Here is a 20,182-nt window from a genome sequence, read left to right as displayed (position 1 = left end):
TTCTCTATTTCAACCTTTTTGGCTTTTTATAAATTAAATATGTATAATAATAATAATAAGAAATAAGAAGTCAGTTAAAATTTTAAATTTCTAATAAAAGAAAAGTATAGGAAATTAATTTTTAATTAATTAATATTAACTAATTTTAATGTTTAAATTTATAAATTTAAAATTTAAAGTTAAAGAGTTATTATTTAAAAAATTTATATTTTAAAAAAATTAGCTGATATATTAACTAAAAAATTGGTTATCTATTATTATTATTCGATCTAATATTCTAATTAAGAGATTTTTTGTACTAAATTTCTCTCATATCTCTTTTACATAATACATAATATGTAAATATAATTATTTGTTTGTGTGTCTTTATATATCAAGTAATTTTATAATATGATATATATATATATATATATATATATATATATATGAGTTTTATTATAAATAAATTTAGAATTTAATTATTATCTTAAAAAATAAATTTAGCATAAAGTAAATAAAATAGAAAAAAATATTTATGCAAAAATTTACACATAAAAATTCAAAAGAAAAGAGTTTTATTATATGCAGAGATGTATTAAAAATATAATAATTTATATATTTTTACCTATCAGTTTTTAGAATAACTAGTTTTATGATAATAACTAAACTAAAAAAAATTAGTCTTAGTATTATCCTAATTTTCTAAATAAAACAGATTTGTATAGTGTTACATATAAAACGATCTACATGCTTCTGTTTAACTATTTAAAATTTTAGCTGAGATGATTTATATAACATTTTATAAATTTGTCTTACTAGATGGCTAGTAGCCAGTATTGGATCTTACTAGAAAAATTAAAAAAATCAGCTAATTAAATTAAAGAATTTAAAAAAATTTTATATAAAAGTTATGTTGGTTGATTATTAGTTGATTTTTATTGTTCTCCAAATTTATACACTTTTATTGCTAAAAAATTCTTGACTAAATATAGTTTTTATCATAATAAAAGTAAAGAAACAAGAAAATGGGTGCATATCTTGATATATTTTATAGGTTCAGAAATTTAGGGTTTATTTGAAATTTAAATCATAATTTGGACAAAAGATTTTATATATAAGAAGTATTACATGAGAGGAGTACTTTATAATAGTAAAAGTTAAAAAATGGGTTGCATAACTTTACATAAATAATGATGAAGATAACTAATAATCTAATTGTAACATTATTAGTATATATATAAACCCATAAACAAATATTCTTCATTGGTATATCTTGAAATCACTTATCTTAAAATTAAAACTTAAGTCAATAAGAATTACTTTCTTTTAATATACGAATAATTATACTGAATTACTTTCTTTTAGGATAATAAATTTTTTATCATTTATTATTATAATATCATGTTATAAAATTATTTATTTAAAAATTTAAGTAATAAATAAAAATACATAAATTACTATATTTCTAATAATATGATTTTATATTTAATAATCTTATATACTTATTATTCAATTTACATTTACTTTCACATAATTATTAATCTTTCTTTTTTACTTAGTTCTTGTATAACACCAATGATTTGAGAATAGTGGAGAGAAAAAAAAATACGCTATATATTAATGTAGTTGGTATATATTTAGAGTGCATTATCTATCAAGTTACTATTTTGGCTTTTTGAAGAACATCAAAATAACGTTGCTTCGTTCTGTGTCATTGTTCAGGTACAGTATAAGAAAGACTGAAAGAATAAGTAAGGCCCTAAAATAATAATAATAATAATAATAATAATAATAAATTATTATTATTATTATTATTATTGTTCTTAATGTTTGTAATTTTAAAAAAGAAATACTCCTAACTTTTAATTTTATTCAATTTTATTTTTAACGTTTCGATTTATTCAATTTTGTTTTCAATATTTTTAATTTGCGTCAAAATTATCTCTAAAATTTTTTAATTTTATCTTTAATATTTTACATAAAATGATAATTTTGTTACAAATCAAAAACATTAATAAGAATAAAATTAAATATAACTAAATATTAGAGATATTTAAAAAAATAATAAACGTTAGGTACCAAAAATATATATTACTCTAATAATTAATTTACTAGTATATTACTGTGGAATATATTAACAAAATATATTTAATAAATTTATTAGGGTTAATGGAAGCATGTGTTAATATGAATGGAAGACAGCAAGTTTGCAATGCTGACGCGTGTATAGTGAGTGCCATTGGATGCTGCACCTTTTAACTTTTCATAATGTTCCAAATTTCTACCCAAGTTTCTTAGAATATTGAAACTATATAACTGGAAAATACTATGACGAGAAATCTTTTTGTTATGCCTTTTCTCTCTCACACACAATTAATTCTTAAAAATATTAAGTGTAATTATTTAATTAGAATTTCTCCTAACTATAAAAAACACAGAAAACTATTACAAAACGTGTGCAACTTATAAAATATGATACTCCACTAAATTGTTATATTCGTGTGTCAAATATATTTTGAATTTTGAGTATGATATGTATTTGATATGTATGTCTGTTATATTTAATTTTGTCTTAATAAAAAATAATTTTTTTCAAATATACTTTGACACACTTAAATATCATCACGACGTATCAATTCTTATTTTGAACATATATTTTTGAAATAAATTTAAAAATGGTATATATTATTATTTATTAAAATAAAAAATATTTTAAATATTTTATATAATTAAAATAAAATATTAAAAATTATTTAAATTTTAATATTAATAAAATATTAAAATATCATTATAATTCATTTAATTAAAAATACTTTATATTATATATATATATATATATATATATATATATATATATATTTTGGTATCTTATAAAATTTTAAAATTTATATATCAGTATATCTTGTATTATATCATCTCCCGTATTTATATCAGTATTCATATATCATAGTGTGCAACAGATGAATAATACAAAACCTACTTGCTACTTGAGTCATTCATGATACTTTTCTTTATGTCCTGTTTATTTTTTTATTGTAAACTAAGCTTAATTAATTAACAATATATTTAATGTGAGAAAAATCAAGGGTTGTTAGGAAAATTAACATTAGTTTATAATATGACACCTTCAGCGTATCAAAAGGCTATGATATGATACTGTGTAGGATGATGGAAGGCAGAACTTTTACTGTATCACATTTCAAGTTTTTTTTTAGAGTTATATATATAATGATTTATATATTTTCTCTTATAATTTAGTTACATGCTAAGTACTTTAGATATTTATTTAGACCTCCAAGATAAAGATAATCAAATCATTATTTTTTTACAAGGATCGGATGAGAATTGATGGGTTTGAAATCATTATTGGCACACCAAAAATAATTTGAGTTCATGAAAATAATCCTATACTCCAGAATTTATCTATACTTGATGATAGTAATAGTATTAAGATTTTTTACTAATTGAGATAGTTAGCTGAAAATTTCAGCTAAGAATACTTTGGCAAGTTGATTATTTCAACTAATATAAATTAGGGGAATGCTAGGGGGACAATGATTTTATTGAACAATATGAACAACCACCAATCAAATCAAAACACACTACACCTCTAATTTAACTCTCTAAATTTTAATATTAAAATAATCATCCGTACACTAGTAAAATGAACATCCGATATATCTATTGTTTATATTGTTTAATATTTTCATTGTTTACCTATACTTTTATTATCAGTTAAGCGAATATAATAAATGTAAGCTACTGCATACAACAATAATTTTTCTATTCTTTTCGTCACTTTTTCTCAACCTGTTGAGCCTTTAATTATTATGGTAGCGTATTAACTTGCCTCTTCTTTATAATTATTTAATTGATAAATGATGTTTGAAATAAATATTCTTTCATAAGTTCTTTTTCATTACTTTTATGTTTTAAATATTATTTAATTGGTTAGATATATAATTATGGAAAAGTATAGGGTATCATCAATATACTATGTGCCAACTTATTGCCAACAATAATTAATTATTATATTTTAAATACATGTATAAAGAGACACATTTAAAAAATAAATCTATAAAGACACTTCCATTAAATACAGCTATAAAAAATATATTTTTTTAGACACATCCACAAAGACACTTCTATTAAATAGAGTTATAAACAAGAGTTGGCAGAAATTGACAAAAGTGCTGTTGGTAACATAACAGGATCGTATAATTATTTACATATTTACTTATCAATATCTACGGCAGCAAATTATGAGTTGTAACGATTATTTAACGGCGGTTATATCACTAGTAATTGTTGGATATCGTCAGTTTTCAGCACCTTAAGGCTTTGTTTGGATATAGGAAAAAAAATAGAAGAAAAGAAAATAAGAAGAAAGAAAATAAGAGGAGAGAAAATAGAAAGAAAAGTAAAGTTATTTGTGTGTTGTTTGGATGAAGAGAAAATGAATGGAAAGAAAATAGAGAAAAAATTTTCTCTTGTTTAGATGAAAAGAGAAGTGAGAAGAAAGAAAATTATAATAGTAAAAAATTACATTAATACTCTTATAATAAAATAAAGTATAAATATTTTTATTTATTTATGTTTTATTGTATTTTATAAATATTATAAAATATTATAATTTTATAAATTATTTATCTAATACATATATAATATTTAAATGTAAATCTTTATTATAATAATGTACTAAAAATATTAAAACTAAATTTATATTGATAATTATTAATAATAATAGAATTAGGAGTAATATTATAAATACATCAAAAATAATATTTTCCTTCTTATTTTCTTGCTTGTAATGAATGAAAAAAATTTTTGATAAGACCCACACCAAAATTTTCTTTCCTTTCTATTTTTTTTGACATCCAAATAAAAAATAAAATAAAATTTTCTACTCATTTTTCTTTCCTCCAATTTTTCCCTAAACCAAACAGTGTAAAACAATGTGCTCCATCAATTAAGCGCCATAGAACCATTTAATGGCGTTTTATAACCGCTGCAAAATTCTTATAAAACTACCACTATTTGAAGACCGATTGTTGTGAATTCAATCTTTTGAGATAAATAAAATTGATATAAAAAAAGGACTCTTACATTTAAACATATAAAAAAAAAACAACAACAATAACAATAATAATAATAAAAGAAGAAGGTGGGAGTTAAAGAAGGAAATAATGGAAGAGCAGACAGGGGCACGTAATGGTGCAAAGAATCTCAAGTACTATCTACTCTCAGTTTGGCAGAATTGATGCGTTACTTTTCAAGAGTGTGTATATATATAATATAGCAGAAGTTGCAGTAGAACGTTAAATCCATGCATAAATAATTGAAACTTAATCATTTATAACACCAATAATCACGAGGAGTAAGTAACTCACATGCGTGCCTATATATAATTCACGATATATTCAGTTTAGAATTTAGTTTTATTCTTAATTGTCAAATTCAAAATTACTAAAAAAGGGGGTCCAAATTTCTTTATTATATAACCATTTAGAGAGAGGAAGGGTGTTGACATACAAATTTCTAACAATAATATACAATCCATTATTGGACAGTGTTGAAAATAAATATATTATTAGGTTAGTTTTGGTATGATTTAGTGACGCTTTTAAACTGTCGATAAATTTCATTTAAACCGTCGCCAAAAAAATATTGTATTTCATATTCATATATAGAGATAGTGCTTCATTGAAATCAATGTTGAAGCCTTTGTCACATGATGCCTTCGGGACCCAAAATCCATGAAAATGAAATCCCTTAGTTTGTTCAAATTATAGCTTCAATTTAGCCATCATGAATTTACATATAAGTTTCTCTTGGTATGTGAGATTAGTGGGAAGAATAGAAAATGGGTTTAGTGGCTCATTTGGATATTTAATTTGAATAACATTTTTGTTAGAGAAACTTCTCTTGTAGTCATATGATATATATTGGACAATATTATCCTTGCATCATTAGATGAGAAATTATCTTTTTAATGTTAGTGTATTTTTTGGTATATTTTTATCCCAATCTTAATATATATATATATATAGACACACACACGTAGAATATCACTTGCTTAAGTTGTCATTATCTTTGTTTGATTTAACATCATTTGATTTTTTTTCCTACATATGACTAGGTTTGTGTTTTTTTTTTTTAATAATAATAAAAAAAAAAGTTAGATAAGTTTGCCATTGGCTAAAATGAAGAGATCATCATATGCAATAAAAAATGGCTCTAAATCTTTTTTTTATTTTTGGGCCCAGTGGGAAGGGGATTATGTTTGAGGTTAACTTGAGTGTTTGAGATTGGGCCATAGTCCAATAACCTCACGAAAGAAAAAAACCTCAAGGAACCTATAATTAATATATGGGCCTGACAAAAAATATATGGCCCATTCATGACCAAAAATGTACGGCCAATTGAAATGGTAGATTTGCTCTTATTATTTAAAAAAGATTTCATAAATATTCAATCTAAGAATTTAGTTCAGAGTTTTTAATGTTCTGTAATCCACTGAATCAGTGTCTTGTCTATTCAAGGCTTTTCACAAAAATTCAGTGCATCAACCCACACAAATAAAAGGCCTTTTCAGTGTTTATGCAAAAACGCGTAATAATAATGTAATTGTTTTTTTTTTTAATGAACTTCTTTAGCAAATTGAATAAACTGTTTTAATAAAGCTGCAATTTTAATTTGTGAATGTACATTTTGAAATTCGTACGTAGGAAAACAAAAAAGAGGCTTGTCGACTGAGAAATTAAAACATCTAATAATAAATTAATAATAATAATAGTTAGTGTAGTATATATTTGCACTAATTATAACAGCAATGTGTGGAATAAAAATCCCGTAGGTGGGTAGATATATTTTCAAATTAAAATCATATAAGTAGGTCCAGATAAAAAAAAAATCATATAGCTGATTTAATATTGAAAAATTGAAATTCAAATATGAGGTTGCTAAGTGGGTAGTAGTTAACAAGATTATGACCCGATCGAGTTTGAAATCAATTAAAAATTTAAGATCTGATTTGATATTTCCAAATAAAGTATTTTTGTTTAAAAAAGTGTAAAAATAAAAATTTGAGTTTGTTTGACTACTATTTCTTTTTAATAATAACAATTGTAATAATAATAGATTGAACATAATGATTAATTAATAAACACCAGGAGGACAAAAAGATATATTTCATTCAAAGGAATTAATAATATAGCACATAGCTATGTATATGTATAAAAGAGTTTAATTTTGATATATTAATAATATAAAATATTTTATATTTTTGTTTATATTTATTTTTTTAAATAATTATTTATAAAATAAATATAGAAATAAATAATTATTTTTAGTGATATAATATTATATAATTAAATAAATATATAAAATTATTTTTTACTGATAGTATTTTAAAATTAATTTAACATAAAAGTAAAAGAAGCAAAGAATTGAATAAGGTAGAAATTCAGGTGTAGTCGACTTCATGTGAAGTTGATATTTGAGAGCCGTTAGATGAAAATTTAGTCAAATTAGTCAAACCATCTAACGGCTCTCATCTATCAACTTTACGTGAAGTCGACTGCACTTAAGTTCCCACCATTGAATAAGGTAGAAATTCAGGTGCAGTCAGCTAGCGGCAATGCGGCATAACCCTAACATCAAATTATTAAGTTAATTACTGCTTCAAAAGCGGCTAATTAGAAATAAAATCTTCTAATTTCTTCAATTATTTCCCTTAATTTCAACATCAGATCAGTGTGGCAATGAATTTAGAAAAATTGGTTGGGCTGGTGGGGTGTCTCATTAATAAGCCCTATAAAAATTGCTATATCTTCTATACTTATTATTATATGAGAAACTTTTATATCTTCTTACAGTTATAATAATAATATGGTAATTATATAATACGGTAATATTAGGTAGATCAAAAAAACATATTAAATTTATAATATTTAATATTTATTTATTACAAAATATATTAAATAAAGTTAAAAGTAATAAATTTTAATCAATTTGGGTTGGTCGAGTGGTCAGTTCACTCGTCTACTTAAGCAAGTGTCGGGGGTTCGAATCCTGTCTTGTGCATGCAACAACCCATTGGCCAGTTAGATCCACGACGAATTAGTTCTTGACTTGTCGAGTTGGAGGATACCGTGAGAACAAAAAAATAATAAATTTTAGTAATTTTTAACTAATATTTTTTTCTTACTACATATTTCTGTAATTTTCACTACACTTAAAAAAAATTTTGTTACTACATATTTATGTAATTTTCACAACACTAAAAGTTATATATGGTAAAAAAGAAGAGCTACTTAATTAACTACACATTATATCTATTGAAATTTTACCTACCAACAATCTCGCACTCTCTTTCCAAAATTAGAAAGCCTAATAATTAAAGTCATTCTTTCTTAATTATTCTATTCCACACTCCCAAATATCCAAATTATTATAATATCATATATATATATATTGAAAGTGAATTAAACGTTCACGATGGTTAAAGTAATTATTTTGAATATACACAACTGTTTAATTCGTTGCAAGTTGGTACTTTCGTTCCCCCATATATGATTAGTCAAGAAGTAATGATGCAAACCATTTTAATTGTTTTTTAAGTGCATGCACATCATCAGTCTCAGCCAAATGAATTACAATATATATAAAATAAGGGTAATGTCACAGTAAAGAATAAAGTTTTGGTAAAAAATAAATTATTTTTTTAGTAAAAAATTTCACAAATATATATATATATATATATATATATATATATATATATATATTTTATAAATTTAGTAAATTTTTTTCTCTTTACTCAATTTTATTTTTTACTAAAGAAATTTTGATATAATAATATGACCTAAATCCAAAACAAAGACTGTAATGAATTGATTTATTAGAGTTGAAAAGAGAATATTATTCTTACAAAACTTAGATAATGCAAATAATTGAATAAATAAAGAAGCTTATATGTTAGGCTGAGTTCCATTTTTTTATTTGCGTTAGATATACAATTATTAATTTAACTAATTAACCCCTATATTTATTCCTTAAATAGTTAAATTATTTGTTATTTTTCACTCTATAGACATATATATGAAACTAGCTAATGGAAAAGGTAGCACCCAAAAAAAAGAGTGGCTTGTAAGGATTTTGTTTGCATATTTCCAAACTATATTATGAACAAAAGTCTTTGACGATGAACTCATATCACACATAAAAGAGAAAAGCTAATTTTCATTTTCAATTGCTCTTTTAATTAATTCTCATTATAAGAAAACGAAAAAAAAAATATAAAAGAATCAACTTTGACAGTAAAAAGTAGAACCTTAAATCTGTCACTAATAAATTTGTGCTTATCTTATTCTTATTTATATATGATCCTTTTTTTCCCCTTTAAATAAGGGCATTAGTTCAATTATTATTTATAAAATTCTTAAAAAAAAATTCTAATAAAAAAAAAAGAAAAAAAAAAGCATTGTTAATTTATTATAAGAGAGAAACAACGAAAAATGATACTAATAAATAAACCAAATCATTTTTAAAGTCATCAGATGAGTTCTGTATATTCTAATAATATATAAAGTATTTTCTCAACAATATATATATAGAAGAAATTTCATCCTAACACAAGCTACTATAATATACATTAAATTAGTTTATAGGGGTGAGCACGGGTCGGTTTGGTTCGGGTTTATGATAAAATTAGAACTGAACTAATCAAAATATAATTAGTTCGGTTTGGTTTATTAGATTTGCGATTTTTTGTACATGTAATCGAACCAAACCAAATCGATTAAGAATGGATTGGTTCGGTTCGGGTAATTGAGTACCCGATGACTTTGAAATTCATAAAAAAAAAACAAATTTTTATCTTAAAAATTCAACAAGTACAATAAACATGTAACATCAATAGAAATAATCCAAACATGTTAAACACCAAATATATTAAAAACTAAACTCATTAAAATCCAAACATATTAATAGTGAATAATCATTGTCTAATAGAAAAGCCATATATATATATATATATATATATTTAATTAATATATGATCGGATTTGCGGGTTGGTTCGGGTTCCGCACCTTCAGAATCGATACCTGAACCAATTACTAACAAAGGCTATCGGTTTGGTTCGGATTGGACCCGAATACCCATTAATTTTAGAACTAATTTAATTGGTTCGGTTCGGATTCGGATGGATAATCGGGTACCCGCTACCCGTGCTTACCCCTATTAGTTTAATCTAATATATATATTAAGGAACTTATTACTAAGATAACACTACTGCTGCTTTCCACTTCTACCTCCATATAACAATCAAATCTATGTATATATATATATATAGTGATGTGTGAATTGCTCACTACTACTACTATTCACAAATTTGACTTTGTTTAAATGGAAACGATTTACCTTCTTTTCTAAAAGAAGAATATTCATTTAACTTTTATTTTTATTTTTAAAAACCAAATTAAAACACGCCCTCCAACCCAGATATCTTCATGCAAGTAGCTGGAAACCCTTAATACGCCGCAAGATTCATTCATCAACAACTGGTTTGCACTAATCTAATTCATATCCCTTAATCTTCTTCTCCAACCTCCAATTTTCCCTTCAATTCTCAACCCACCATAAATTAAATGGATCCCTTCACCAATTTCCAACCCTCATCAAACAACAACAAACACAAATCGTCATGCATTCTACTTCTGCTTCTACTTCTACTGGCCGTCACCCCGTGTATCGCGGAGTGAGGCGTAGAAGTAGTGGCAAATGGGTGTCGGAAATTCGGGAGCCGAAGAAGCCTAATAGGATTTGGTTAGGGACATACCCTACTCCAGAAATGGCTGCGGTTGCATATGATGTCGCCGTCCTTGCCCTAAAAGGCAAAGACGCCGAGTTAAACTTCCCTAACTCGGCTTCTTCGCTCCCGGTTCCGGCTACCTTATCCCCACGTGACATTCAAATGGCCGCGGCTAGTGCTGCCGCGGCGGCCGGAGCAGCAAAAGATGCCCTAAATGCTGAAGGATCAAGTTCAAGCCAAGGGAATATTAATAAAAGCAATGAAAATAATAATAATAATAATAATAATGTTCCTTCATCATCAATGGCACATGATTTTGTGGATGAGGATTTGATCTTTGACATGCCTAATGTTCTTGTGAACATGGCAGAAGGAATGCTTCTTAGTCCTCCTCCTTTTGACATTGGTGGTGGTGAAGATGAACCAGAAAACATGGATGATGAGCCAAGCCTGTGGAATTTCCCTTAAGTGATAAACCCTTGGTTTTTTTTATTATTAATTATTATTGCATGATGAATAATGATAACAATAATGAAAACTAAAATAAATAAATAAATAAAACCAAGAAAAAGGTGTCATGTAATATAAATTATGGGCGAACCCTCACATCAAGAGTAGTTTGCTTGGCCAATAAGAAATTATTGTAATGTTTATTTAGAGAGTACTGTTCCATTGTATGCATGTATTATATTACTACTTTATTTCTAGCATTGAGGTTTAATTAGTTTGCATTTGTTGCACCTTAATTTTAATTTTGTAATGTTCTCTCAGTTTATTAAATGTCATATATATATATATATGTATTTAGTGTGTGTAAACTTTATGTTATCTATCGTTTATTAATATTATCTTCTTCTTTATTTATTTTTCTTCTCTTCTTTAATTCTTTTTCTTAATATTATCTTAAATAATGTTGTTTAGTATAATTCTCTTCTGTTTTAGTGTGCTATTACTCATTCTTTTTATGCTTTCTTTCATTCCTTTAATGAATTGATTCATACATTATTGCTGCCTCTTCTTCAAGCTTCTGTACTTGATATTCTATCCTAGAGAGACACACACCACATGCAAATAAATATATCAAAATTAAATTAGTGAATTTAAAAATCTAATTTAAAAAAAAATGCTACATAACTAATAAATATTATCATTTTTAATCAGTATTTAGTCAATAATAATTTATACTCGTATTTATAAAAAATTTGCACACATAAATTAATATAATTTGTATTCATATTTTTTTAAAATTTGTACATATAAATTAATAAAAATTTATTTGTTAAAGACAACTTAGTATTTATACGAGTAAAATGATGATTAAAAATACTAAAAATTACTACTCCTAAGAGTTTAATTTTCCTAATAGCATAATTCAATGGGTGAGAGAGAGGATAAGATAACCATCTTAATTAGTTTGGTAGGTAAAGAAGAAAGAGTGGGAGATAGAGTTTAGTCTTAGAGAATCTATTATTACTTTGTTGAATGAATGTTCTTCATGTCCTAATCTATTATTACTTTATGTCCCAAACTATTTGTCTCCCTAAATTACAAGAATGAGTTTACCATAAATATCACAACATGCATGTATGCTCCAACAATTACCCTTCCTTGACGACTCAATCTCACAACAACTTGGAAATTTTACATGTGGCATTTGCCAACAGTTAAAAAAATAAAAAAAAGTTTAATTATTCTATTAGTCTCTATAATTTTGTAAAATTTTCAATTAGGTCCCTATACTTTTTTTCTTTTTAATTGGGTCCCTGCACTAAATTTTTTTTTTCAATTAAGTCCCTCTTAATAGTAATTGGCTTAATTTTATAGGGACCCAACTAAAAAAAAGAATTGGTATAGGGACCTAAATAAAAGAAAAAAAAGTGTAGGTATCCAATTGAAAAAAAATTTTGGTGCAAGGACTCAATTAAAAAGAAAAAAAGTATAGAGACCTAATTGAAAATTTCGCAAAACTATAGGAACCAACAGAATAATTAAACTATAAAAAAACTAACTTTCAGTTAATATCAACTAATTTTTTAAAATTATTTTTTATTTTAAATTTTAAATTCTAATCCTAAATATTAATTTTTTAAAAAAATAAGAGTTAAAAAAAATTTTATAATAAAAAATTAATTAATATTAACTAATTAAAAATAATTTTTTTATACTTATTTCAATTGAAAATAGAAGTTATTGATGAGGAGAAATATTGTGTTTATGGAATACTAAGATAGGCATAATCATTATTTTTATTAATTTTTATAATTTTATTAAATATATAAATACATAATGACTGATTTGATTAATATTTGATTTTTTACGTACAAATAGTAATTTTTTATAATCGCATCAACCAAAAGGATAGTAAAAATGGGCTGAGTCAATAGTAGTGATAATTAGGTTAAAAAGCAATGGTTTAAGCACCAAGAAAAAGCTTAATTATTAGCACCCTTTCCATTTATTCACTGTTGTTATGATTATGATTGTACCTTTTAATTCTGTTCATGATCACAAATGACACATGCACCTTATCTAATCTTAGCATAATAGTGTTTTAGATTATCCATTGCGGTTTCTTCAAACACAACAAAGATTTTGTACAACCCATATACTAACATATATACGACTGTCTCATAACAAAAACCACTAACTAAGTAGTGCTTAACATATTTAGATGCAATGAATTTTGTATTAAAACTTAAATCACAATTTTATTGGCTGAAGAACAAGCTCTCCAAATTGGGAGAAATCATCAAGTCCCCTAAAGGGGAAGTAAAACCCTAGTAGAGTCCGAGAGTTTATTTCTCAATGAGTATTTTGTTATAAAAAGTTTAATCCTAAATTATTATTATATTAGGGCCAGTATGTCTATTTTTTTCTCTAAAGTTTGGCAAAAATTTCAAAAATATTCCTAAATTTTATTTTGTTTCAATTTTGTCTCATAAGTTTTTTATTTTAATAAAATATACCCTTGACGACTAAATTTTCAGAAATTTTAAGAACAATCTAACAATAATGTATGAAAATTATGTTTGATTTGCTTGTGTTGAGAGTTGTTCTTTTGAAATTGTTGTTAAATTGGTCTTAACTTTTTTGAAAAATTAGCCGTTAGGAGTATATTTGATGCAAATCGAAAACTTTTGGGATAAAATTAAAACAAAATAAAACTTAGGGGTATTTTTAAAATTTTTGTCAAACTTCAGGGACAAAAAGTATACTTTACCCTTTTTTTTAATTATTTTTTGGTATATTTAATTATTACATTATGTTAGATTATTATTGTACTTTTTTTTTGTCATACACACACTTAGACACATTAGAGGACTCTTCAACTCATCCTAGTTATTGTTAGGGTTTAAATCTTGTGTGGCTATGTAGGAGGCAACTAACTTTGCCACTAGTCTCCAAGCCTCAACCACTATTATTATTATGACACCGTTTTTTTTGGTATTAAGATGGGATATAAGCCCAAAAGAAAGATCTAAAAATAAATTAAACGGGGTAAAGAGATTTTTTTTTCATCATTAGTTTAAATGTTCATTACCACTTTAGGAGGAGTGTTCCAAAAATAGAGACCAATTTCTAAATCTAAGTTCTTTTATAATGAGCAATCTGTATATTTATTGTCTTCTTTATAAGTATGTACAAAAATAATCTCTTAGTTCTTTGACCTCATCAAGTTATAAAATACTTCTAATAAGAGAAACTCCAATAGTTGTTTTTTTGGAGTTCTTATTACTGTTCACGTCAGTAAAAATAGGAACTAACTATTGGAGTGAGTTGAGAAAAAATACTTTCTCTTGGATCAAGAAAGGGAAATTTCTCTGAATGGGATTCCCATTGTTCAATAATTATATAAAATAAATAATTATATAAAATTTTAATTAATTAAATAATTATAATAAATAATTATATTTTTATTTAATTAATAATTTATATTAATTATTTAAATAATAATTAATTAAGTAATTAAATTATAATTAATTTATTAATAATTATAATAATTAATTAGATTAAATAATTAAATTTTTATTTAATTAATGATTTATATTAATTATTTATATCATAATTAATATTAAATATTATTTATATTATTATATTAAATTATAATTAATTAAATTTACTTACATTAAAAATTACATTTAATTTTTACACCTTACAAAATAAATTTTAGTTGGGTTGGTTATTTTTATTTTTAAAATTTAAAATGCTAACTACATTATTAAAATTAGCAGTTGTAAAAACTAGCCGTTACAAAATTAGTCGTTGAAAACTTTAATTAGTGTAATCTCGAATTATATATTATGTATTATTGTTATATATAAATTTATTTAATATTAATATCTTTTAATAGTGAATTATTTTTAAATTTATAAATTTAAATAATATTATTGTAAAAAATTAATTATATTAATTTTTAAGAATTTTAATTAATTAATTAAGTGGGACTACAATAGGGACTACAATTAGTTCCTCCTAATGGAGAAGAGAGAGATGTTTTGAGTTCTTATTTATTGTTTATGACGCAAAAGCTGATGTGGAGTTACTTTTTATGATAGGTGGATCATAAACAGAAACTGAGATGAGTTCTTTACTGGAGATGGTCTAAGAGCATTTGGTTGATTTGCCAAGTTCCTGTTACTACTGTTAATAATGCTACTAATTTTTTTTTATATTCTAATATATTTTTTTCATTATATCTTTTCACTAGACTGTCTAAAGTTTAAGAAGTTCTTTTTTTTTCCTACGGTATTCTCCAATTCGACAGGTTAAAAACTAATCTGTCGTAAATCTGAACTCTGTTTAAGGGTCTGTTGTTGACTAATGAATTACTACATGCACGAGGCAGAATTCAAAACTCTGACATTTATTTAAGCAAACGAGGTAGCTAAGCATAGTTGATTTAATAATTTCTTTTCTATTTGTTTTGGTTTGACAAGGGGACCTAAGCCCAAAAAAAAAAGGTAGGCCAACTCATTTATCCCAAAATGTGAAAATGGATTTTGTCTTTTGTCTGATAGACTTGATTCATCAATCTTCTCTCATTTTGGTCTAAACTTAATTAATCAAGCTTGAGGAATATAATGTTGATTAATGTTTTTAGTTGGGCCGAGTATTGTTGGGCCCATAATCAATCCTTATATGGTCCAACATCTTCCCAACCTCCCCCCTACAAACATTTGCCGCAATTTTCAAACCACTTATTTTGACAAAAAAAAAACACTTATAATAAAAGGGAAGAAAAAAAAATCGTAATGTCTTGGGGGAAAAATCCAGTTGCAATTTTTTCCATCATGTCTTATTTAAAATTTTAAAAAAATTCAACCACTCAAATTCATATAAAAAGAAATTATTGGTAGACGAGTTAATATTTCTTGAGAGACTGACCAGAAGTCAAACTTCAAAAATCAAAACCCCAAGAGTAATAGTGGACATTAAGATGTATTGTCTTTTACATACACCTTAATTTTTCTAAGCATTATTTATATTAAAAATGGGTCAAACTTTATATAATTTGACAAAATATGTCATTACAAGTTAAAAGAATTGACATAAAAAAAATTTCTGACCTTCACATAAATTATGAACACATAATATATATAAATGAAAAAGTAAAAAAAAAAAAATTAGTTCAAGTAATAAATAAAGTTTTATGTTCAATTATAATAATGACAGAAACTTAATAATTATACAAGCAGCAACCATGTATGATTTCATCACTTTTCTCTGATTTTATAAGAGATATACAGAGTATGGTGTGTGCTTAACGTATAATTATTGATTACAAACTAATCGAAAATGTTTGATAATAAAAATAAATAAACAAAAACCGTCAGAACTTATTTTATTTAGTATTTATTAATTTTAAAATTAATAAATACTAAATAAAATAAGTTCTAACTTTTTTTTTTGCCTAATATTTTAGGGTTTATGATTAGGTGAAAATTCAGATGCAGTCAATTTTACGTGAAGTTGATAACTGAGAGCTGTTAGATTATTTGACTGATTTGACTAAATTTTCATCTAACGGCTTTGAACTATCAACTTTATGTGAAGTCGACTGTACCTGAGTTTCCATGTTATGATTATTAATCGCCCCATAGAGTCAAATCCATGGTAGTTTCTACACCAACCCAATTGAAGCCTCTTTCCAAAGCCGGTGGAGTTATAATCAAGGCTTCAGCCAAGCTATTCATCAACCCTGGCATGTTAAACACTTCCTCTTCATCCCAATAGAAGCTTCTAGAATCTTCTCCAAAACTACAATCCGAAGACAACTCCTCCTCATGAGAAGAAGCATCATTACTTCCAAGGATACTCATGATCTCTTCTCTGCCTTCAACAAAGTGATTGTTCGCGACCTGCGTCGCAGTTATCTGGATGCTTTTGAGAGGAGTGGTTTCAGCATTCAGTCTAGGCAGCGAGGCGGCCGACTGAGGAAAGTTTAGGGAAGCATTTTCGCCCCGGAAGGCCAAAGCGGCGACATCATGGGCTATAGCCGCCATTTGAGGATGAGAAAAAGTTCCAAGCCAAACCCTAGTTTTGTTGTTTGGTTGTCTAAGCTCACATACCCATTTTCCATTCCTTTGCCTCACACCTTTGTAAATAGGGTGCCTTGTCTCTTGGAATTTCTTCCTCCCTGCCTTTCTTTTTTGCATGTTTAATTTTCTATTTTGTGTTGTGTTTCAATGTATAAGGATTAAGGAACAATATATAATGTGCCTTTTAAAACGTTATAGGGTGCAACAAAATTTAATGTGACACACATTCAATCACATAATATAGCACGAGGGAAAATAGGATAAAAATGAGTGGTGTTGTTGATTTTGGATACTACAATAAAATAAATAAATAAATAAATTGGAGCTCATGCAGCATGCAATTTTATATTTTGTATTTATTGATTCTCTTTTATATGATTTGGGTGACAACAACTATACATATAGTAGATGAGAATAGAGAGTGACATGCTTGACTTGTGTGATGTATGACATAATAAGAGAGATTTATTTTCATCACGTGTTCTAGAAACATTTCATTAATCTTGTTTAATTTACTCTAGCTAGTTCACTCTTTGTTGCATATACCAAAATCAGTTATCATATATATTTATGTATTGTTTAACTTGTTTATTTTTAATATATATTTTGTTTTAGTAACTAATTTTAATATATAATTAACACAGTTGATTGAAAAATATTACCTAATTTTTGAAAGAAAGATTAAAATTGAGAGTCTGAGATTGAGAAACAAAGATTAAGAGACTGAAACTGAAATAAGTTTTAATATTGTGTTTGGTATAAAGTGAAAGACAAAAATTGAAATAAGAATGAAACTCTAATTTAATTTAGGTTTAATTACTCTGTTGGTCCTATAGTTTTGTGAAATTTCAATTAGGTTCCTATACTTTTTTTCTTTTTAATTGGGTCCTTGTACCGATTTTTTTTTCAATTAAGTCCCTCTTAGTAGTAATTAACTTAATTTTATAGGGACCTAACTTAAAAAAAGTGTAGGAACCCAATTAAAAAAAATTTTGGTGCAAGGACTCAATTAAAAGAAAAAAAAGTATAAGGACCTAATTAAAAATTTTGCGAAACTATAAGGACCAACAGAATAATTAAACCTTTAATTTATATAAAGAGTACAGTTGGAATTAATTAATTGAAATGAGAGTATTTTAAGAATAAAATATTATTAAAATTTTAATTTTTGTCTCAAAAAATTCAATTTTTTGTGTTACTATTTTGTAGAAGTACTAAAATACTGAAATTTTAGAAACAATAATAAAAATTTTAATACCAATCTCTGAATCAACAAACATAATATTAAATTTCAATCTCCCTGTCTCCGTCCCAATATATTTGTTAGTTAAAAAACTTTAATGTCAATTAAATATATACGTTAAAAACTCCTAATATTAATAAAAACATTAATTAGTGTCTTTGAAGCTATTTAAGATATTTGTGGTAGTATGACTGATTAAGATGGTGTGAGAAACGTGCTTAAATGTTTGAAGCCACATATTTTAAGCTCCACGTGGAAGAGCGTGAAGCCTCCTTCACATATTAAAGTCACGTGTTGGAAAAGGGAATAATGAAGGCATTCGTGTTTTTATACACGTATACGTAGTTAATAAATAAATAAATATACGAGGGAAAAATGGGTTCATATGCTATTTTAGTCACCAAGATAATGCTAATTAATTGTTGATCCTATTTTAGTATTTTTGTTGTTGTTTAAAAGTGATTTAAGTATTGAAGATCGGTAGGTTTGGGATCATTATTATTAATTTATATATATAAACAACACTATGAAAAATTGCACGTGTAGTGCGAGATAAAATTAATTAATTCAATAATGGAGGACGAAGAAATTAAAGTGAGAAAAGAAGTCAAGAAGTTGAAGATATATATTTCTTAATTAATGTGGAGTCAAATTAAAATTAAAAAACTTAATCAAAAAGTGAAGCATAGTGTATGGTTTAGACATGATGATAGGAACTAAGAACAAGAAGGCCCACTAGAGGTCGGTTAGTGAAATTAAATAATTATTTGGAAGCTTTTTTTATATTTTAGGACTATATATATAGTTATTTACATTATGGTCAAGTTTATATAATATTTTATTCTTTTAATAATATTATGATTACAAAGTGAATAATCGATCTTTTGATATTTTCACCTTTCGCTTTCTGTTATAGTTTACAACTTGTCACCTTCTTTAATTCATCTTCTCCCAAAATCAAACATTCAACATCACCATACTAATACCTAAAAAAAACAGCATATTAATGATAATAATATGTATCCTTTCAGTATCAAACAAATAAAATATTGTATCCATTTATAAAAAAAATTAATTAAAAAATAATCAACACTTATTTTATTTAGTATTTATTAATTATTATAATTAATAAATATTAAATAAAATAAATTCTAACTTTTTTTTTTATCTTCTTAACATTATCGTGTATAAAATTATTTGATGACACACTCATGTATGATGTAATGTATATATCTAACAGTAAATAATCCATTTTTTAAATGTTAAAAAAACCCTAAATTCCAATATGATCACCTAACAAGTTAGTTAACCGTATGCTATTTTCATCAATTATATATTAAGTAATAATTATATTATATATAGTATTATTTGATAATATTAGAGAGACAAAAATAATTTAAATTTATCTTATTTAATATTTATTAATTATAATAATAATAATTAATAAATATTAACTGTTTTTTACTATTTTTTTTGTTATTAGATATTTTTAAATATCGTTCATGATATATTAGTGATAAAATGTGTCATCATATACAAACTTGAAATTAAAAAGTTAATCATGTTTATTAGTATCATAGGTGCATTTTGTCCTTAATTGAATTGTGAGTG

The 20,182-nt window shown here is 25.2% G+C and overlaps 2 pseudogenes; one reads left to right on the top strand and one right to left on the bottom strand.

Annotated features, from left to right (window-relative positions):
* Positions 1-10,673: 10,673 nt before the first annotated feature.
* LOC107628622 (ethylene-responsive transcription factor ERF024 pseudogene) lies at positions 10,674-11,257 on the top strand (annotated as a pseudogene).
* A 5,451-nt stretch (positions 11,258-16,708) lies between these two features.
* Positions 16,709-17,457, bottom strand: LOC107626408 (dehydration-responsive element-binding protein 1B pseudogene; annotated as a pseudogene).
* Positions 17,458-20,182: the final 2,725 nt, after the last annotated feature.

The sequence above is a fragment of the Arachis ipaensis genome, chromosome B2 (assembly GCF_059453495.1).
Source record: "Arachis ipaensis isolate K30076 ecotype BB chromosome B2, ASM5945349v1, whole genome shotgun sequence".
NCBI lineage: Eukaryota > Viridiplantae > Streptophyta > Magnoliopsida > Fabales > Fabaceae > Arachis > Arachis ipaensis.
Note: the sequence above shows the minus strand (reverse complement) of the source record. Positions and strands in the feature narration are given on the sequence as shown.